Source organism: Oreochromis aureus, linkage group 20, assembly GCF_013358895.1.
Source record: "Oreochromis aureus strain Israel breed Guangdong linkage group 20, ZZ_aureus, whole genome shotgun sequence".
Taxonomy (NCBI): Eukaryota; Metazoa; Chordata; class Actinopteri; order Cichliformes; family Cichlidae; genus Oreochromis; species Oreochromis aureus.
In genome coordinates this window covers 2,333,501-2,339,160 of record NC_052961.1, presented here as the reverse complement: position 1 = coordinate 2,339,160, position 5,660 = coordinate 2,333,501, and positions in this window count along the sequence as shown.

The following is a 5,660-nucleotide window of genomic DNA, read 5'->3' as shown; positions in this document are numbered from 1 at the left end:
TAGCCACAGCCACCCTGGGGCGCACTGACAGAGGCGAGGCTGCGGACACTGGCGCCACGGGCCCTCTGACCACCACCAGTAGGCAACGGGTGAAGTGTCTTGCCCAAGGACACAACGACCGAGACTGTCCGAGCTGGGGCTCGAACCGGCAACCTTCCGATTACAAGACGAACTCCTAACTCTTGAGCCACGATCGCCCAGAATCTAATATAATATAATATAATATAACAGAATCTCATGATGTTTTTACATCTCATTTATGAAGACTGAAGCTGTCAGTCTGGGTTAAACTTCTCTTGTATCTGCAGCTGCTGGAGCTTCACTTTAAATTTCAGCTGCAGCTCAGAAAGCAGTGTGACATCACACACTAACCCAGTGGTATACAACTATTCACTAGACTCCTCCAGGAAGGCGTTCATCGTGTAACAATCACTTGTAAATGGGCTGTGACTGACCCACAGACACTCATATCGGTGGCCTGACATTTTTATAAAGGTTGACAGGGATAAAGGTTTCCATCCAGCTGTAAGTGCACAGTGGTGCAGCTGTGGTGCTTTGAATGATCTCTGTATATCAGCAGGGACCCAAATGTCTGTGATATGATGCTAAATTATTGTGTCTGCATACATTTCATCACCGTCTCTGATTTTTGTCTTCCTTGTGAATTTAATTCTTCATGCGTTCATTGTCTGCATATAAATGAAGCTGCATAAACCTGCATTCTTCTTTAGCTCAGAGGAAGAAGACCCTCTCAGCTGCCGCTAGACCCGATCGCAAAAACTCCCAGGAGCCTTTGAGCCAGTCTGGGCTGGTTTGCAAAAAGTCACAGGAGGAAAGGTAAACAGCTTATCAGTTATTAGACACATTCAAGAGCACAGACTGCGTCAGTGCTTTTACCTGCTTCTTTTCACACAGGTGTTTCCTCCTGTCTTTTCTGCCGTCTTTGAAGTTTTGTGTTCCTGTCAGACACAAATCCTTTTTCCTTTCTTCGCATCTTTTTCCGTCTCATCCTTTAACATCACTTCTCTTCCAGTGTTGCCAACTTAGCGCCTTTGTCGCTATATTTAGCGAGTTTTCAGACCCCCTTAGCGACTTTTTTTCTAAAAAGCGACTAGCGACAAATCTGGCGACTTTTTCTGGTGTTATTGGAGATTTATTTATGACGACTTTTGACGTGAAAGTGGGTATCGCTTTTACTCTCAACAAGCAGCGGTGCTGCCGTGGGCACCTCGCCCGTACCAAAGCGCTCACAGGCGGAGGATAGTCCTCCCCAGCTGCTATCAGGCCAGACGATGTTCACACCTATGCGTCCGAACTGCAAATGAATCGCGCATGAGCGAAGCCGCTGCTCCCGCACTGACTGTAACGCAGTCAGTTCTTCTTTACTGTTATGCTGTTTTGTGGATCACGAGGTTTAAAACTACTTATAAACACACACACACACACAAAGTAACTCCACCAGAGTGCCTATTTCGGGTCTTTTTGCCGGTCCAAGCCCGGATAAAGGAGCAGGGTTGGAATTCTGACTTTAAAAAAACAATAATTGCTAAAATAAATTTAATTTGTAGTTCTAAATACATTCTAAATGCATTTAGGACGTTTTTTACTCACTTTATGTCTCTTCCACAATGTTATTTCTCTCGCCAACAACGTAGGTTACAATTATATTAGCATGACCAATTATGCAAATTAGGCGATGATGTCATTTAGCGACTTCTGGCGACTTTTAGGACAGCCAATAGCGATTTTCCTTACTGAGGAGTTGGCAACACTGTTCTCTTCCTCACTTTTAGCCCAAACCACACTTAATGCTCTCTCTTTCACCGTTCCCATATTCTTGCCTCATTACATCTCAGCTAATCTTTTCATCCTTTTCTTTGCGTCCCGCCTCATTTAAGCTAATGTTGCAGCTCTTCCTTGTGATATTTTATCTGTCTTGTCTTTCTCCTCATTTCTTTAAACTTTTCATCTCTCTCCTCTTAGCATCAAATATTCGTGTCACTGCTGCAGTTCAACCATCTTTTCTGATGTAACTGCAGCGTTTAACATCAGTGCCTCTGTTTCACTATCACCACGTCACCTGTCTCCTTTCAAACCCGCCGCTTCAGTTACTCGAGCAAACAGTTGCTGATGAAAACACATGTATGCTGCAGTTAGTATCTCCTGCTGATTCTCCTGCTTTTACTTCATCATCCACTTTGATCTTTTTCCCTTTCAGTCTCTTGTTGATTCTCACTAAAGGGTATGACCACGTTGGTCCTAAAATGGGTTTTCAGACATATTTTACCATGTACTGTGACCTGGCTCAGGTCGTCCTGAGGGGATAATATTACTAATAGCTGGTAGGTCATCATCTGTTATCACAACCTTTAAGTACATGCTGGAAAATTTAAAGGAGAAGATTTTATGACAAAGTTCACCTTTGAGATATTGTCACCTTTGCCTTCCTTTAATTGAAAACACTCCCACTCTTAAAGTGATGTCACCGAGCTCAGCGTCAGAAAATCCATTTAAAGGACGTCGACTGTGAGCCAGTTACATTTACAAAGAAATAAAGAAATCTTTGATTAAAGCTACAGTATTCAGTTCAGTTGTAAAGTTCATACTGTAAAGATCTTACAATATTACTGCTGAAACCATACAGACACCTGTGAGCCACACATGATGACAGTGGAGAAAAAGAAAAGACCTCCATCAGTAGGTAACATTTCACACAACTGCAAAGAGAAAGCAAAGTGAAAGGTCCCACAGTCAGTGAACGCATCTACTGCCACTTTGTCCTTTCACATGAGTCACAGTTAGTCAGGATTAGGCCAAGACTAAATTAACCACCACAGCAGGACTTAGTGAAGGCCAGTATCATGGTGACCTTTCTGTCACCTTGGCTGAATTGCTTTTGTTTCTTGAACCCAATTTTATTTATACAGCATCAAATCACAACAACAGTCGCCTCAAGATGCTTTATATTGTAAGGCAGACCCTACAATAACACATACAGAGAAAAACCCAACAATCATATGACCCCCTATGAGCAAGCACTTTGGTGACAGTGGGAAGGAAAAACTCCCTTTTAACAGGAAGAAACCTCCGGCAGAACCAGGCTCAGGGAGGGGCGGGGCCATCTGCTGTGATTGGTTAGGGTGAAAGAAGGAAGACAGGATAAATGATTTATAAATGTAGCCTCTACATATAATCCAGCTGTGAGAGGTGATTAGTGTGTGTGAAAAAAAATCTCCAGCAGATAGAAAAGACAGTCCTGGTCTGATGTGGACAAAAATGTTGGTGAGAGACAGATCACAGGTGCAAATAGTCTGTATAAGCCGGGAGTCTGGGCTACAAAAAGGTGAGATTTCCAATTCACAGTCTCTGCAGAGCTTCTGGAGGTCAGCTGAGGGAATCTCCAATTTTAAACTGAGGAAACAAAGCCTGAAATGTGAAGGCAGCGTTTTGCTTCAGATGGACTGATACTTTGTGTGATATCATGACCTCTGAGCTCTTCATCACGTTAGATGCTACAACAGCCTTTTTAGGCCACCTCTGAAGGTTGTAGCTCAAAGCTGCTCCTTTGACTTCGCCAGCCTGTTCATGCATAATGCAGTTTTAGGTCCAACTGAGGACTGCACCACAACAAGAATTACATGTCTAAATCCGCCCAAAAGCAAATGATAGCATTTGTGCGCTTAACTGTTCATTACATTGTAAAATGATAACGTTGTGAATCTTAAATAAATAAGAAAATGAAAACATTCTCAGTTTTCACAGTTGGAGCTAAAAGTGACCAAACAGACAGGACGGTATGATTCAGTAAACATGTTTATTTCTGCTATAAAGTCAAACGTTCTAATAGTAGAGTCTGATGTGGAATGAGGAAGGGCGTTTTTTAACACGTCCACATTACAGGGAGTGCAGAATTATTAGGCAAGTTGTATTTTTGAGGAATAATTTTATTATTGAACAGCAACCATGTTCTCAATGAACCCAAAAACTCATTAATATCAAAGCTGAATGTTTTTGGAAGTAGTTTTTAGTTTGTTTTAGTTTGAGCTATTTTAGGGGATATCTGTGTGTGCAGGTGACTATTACTGTGCATAATTATTAGGCAACTTAACAAAAACAAATATATACCCATTTCAATGATTTATTTTTACCAGTGAAACCAATATAACATCTCCACATTCACAAATATACATTTCTGACATTCAAAACAAAACAAAAACAAATCAGCGACCAATATAGCCACCTTTCTTTGCAAGGACACTCAAAAGCCTGCCATCCATGGATTCTGTCAGTGTTTTGATCTGTTCACCATCAACATTATGCAGCAGCAACCACAGCCTCCCAGACACTGTTCAGAGAGGTGTACTGTTTTCCCTCCTTGTAAATCTCACATTTGATGATGGACCACAGGTTCTCAATGGGGTTCAGATCAGGTGAACAAGGAGGCCATGTCATTAGTTTTTCTTCTTTTATACCCTTTCTTGCCAGCCACGCTGTGGAGTACTTGGACGCGTGTGATGGAGCATTGTCCTGCATGAAAATCATGTTTTTCTTGAAGGATGCAGACTTCTTCCTGTACCACTGCTTGAAGAAGGTGTCTTCCAGAAACTGGCAGTAGGACTGGGAGTTGAGCTTGACTCCATCCTCAACCCGAAAAGGCCCCACAAGCTCATCTTTGATGATACCAGCCCAAACCAGTACTCCACCTCCACCTTGCTGGCGTCTGAGTGGGACTGGAGCTCTCTGCCCTTTACCAATCCAGCCACGGGCCCATCCATCTGGCCCATCAAGACTCACTCTCATTTCATCAGTCCATAAAACCTTAGAAAAATCAGTCTTGAGATATTTCTTGGCCCAGTCTTGACGTTTCAGCTTGTGTGTCTTGTTCAGTGGTGGTCGTCTTTCAGCCTTTCTTACCTTGGCCATGTCTCTGAGTATTGCACACCTTGTGCTTTTGGGCACTCCAGTGATGTTGCAGCTCTGAAATATGGCCAAACTGGTGGCAAGTGGCATCTTGGCAGCTGCACGCTTGACTTTTCTCAGTTCATGGGCAGTTATTTTGCGCCTTGGTTTTCCACACGCTTCTTGCGACCCTGTTGACTATTTTGAATGAAACGCTTGATTGTTCGATGATCACGCTTCAGAAGCTTTGCAATTTTAAGACTGCTGCATCCTCTGCAAGATATCTCACTATTTTTGACTTTTCTGAGCCTGTCAAGTCCTTCTTTTGACCCATTTTGCCAAAGGAAAGGAAGTTGCCTAATAATTATGCACACCTGAAATAGGGTGTTGATGTCATTAGACCACACCCCTTCTCATTACAGAGATGCACATCACCTAATATGCTTAATTGGTAGTAGGCTTTCGAGCCTATACAGCTTGGAGTAAGACAACATGCATGAAGAGGATGATGTGGACAAAATACTCATTTGCCTAATAATTCTGCACTCCCTGTAGTTACAATTTTCACATCTTTCTGCTGATACATGATAAGACTGGGTTAGCAATAAGCACCCCAAATATAACTATTTGTTTGGACGTAGTTCCGTGTGGGACATCTCCAAATCATCAAAAATATTATAACGTTTATATTTCCAAATGTCCAAACAGTTTCAGTTTAAACTCAGTTCTGCTCTGTCGTCTGTGCTCCTGAATCTCCTGCG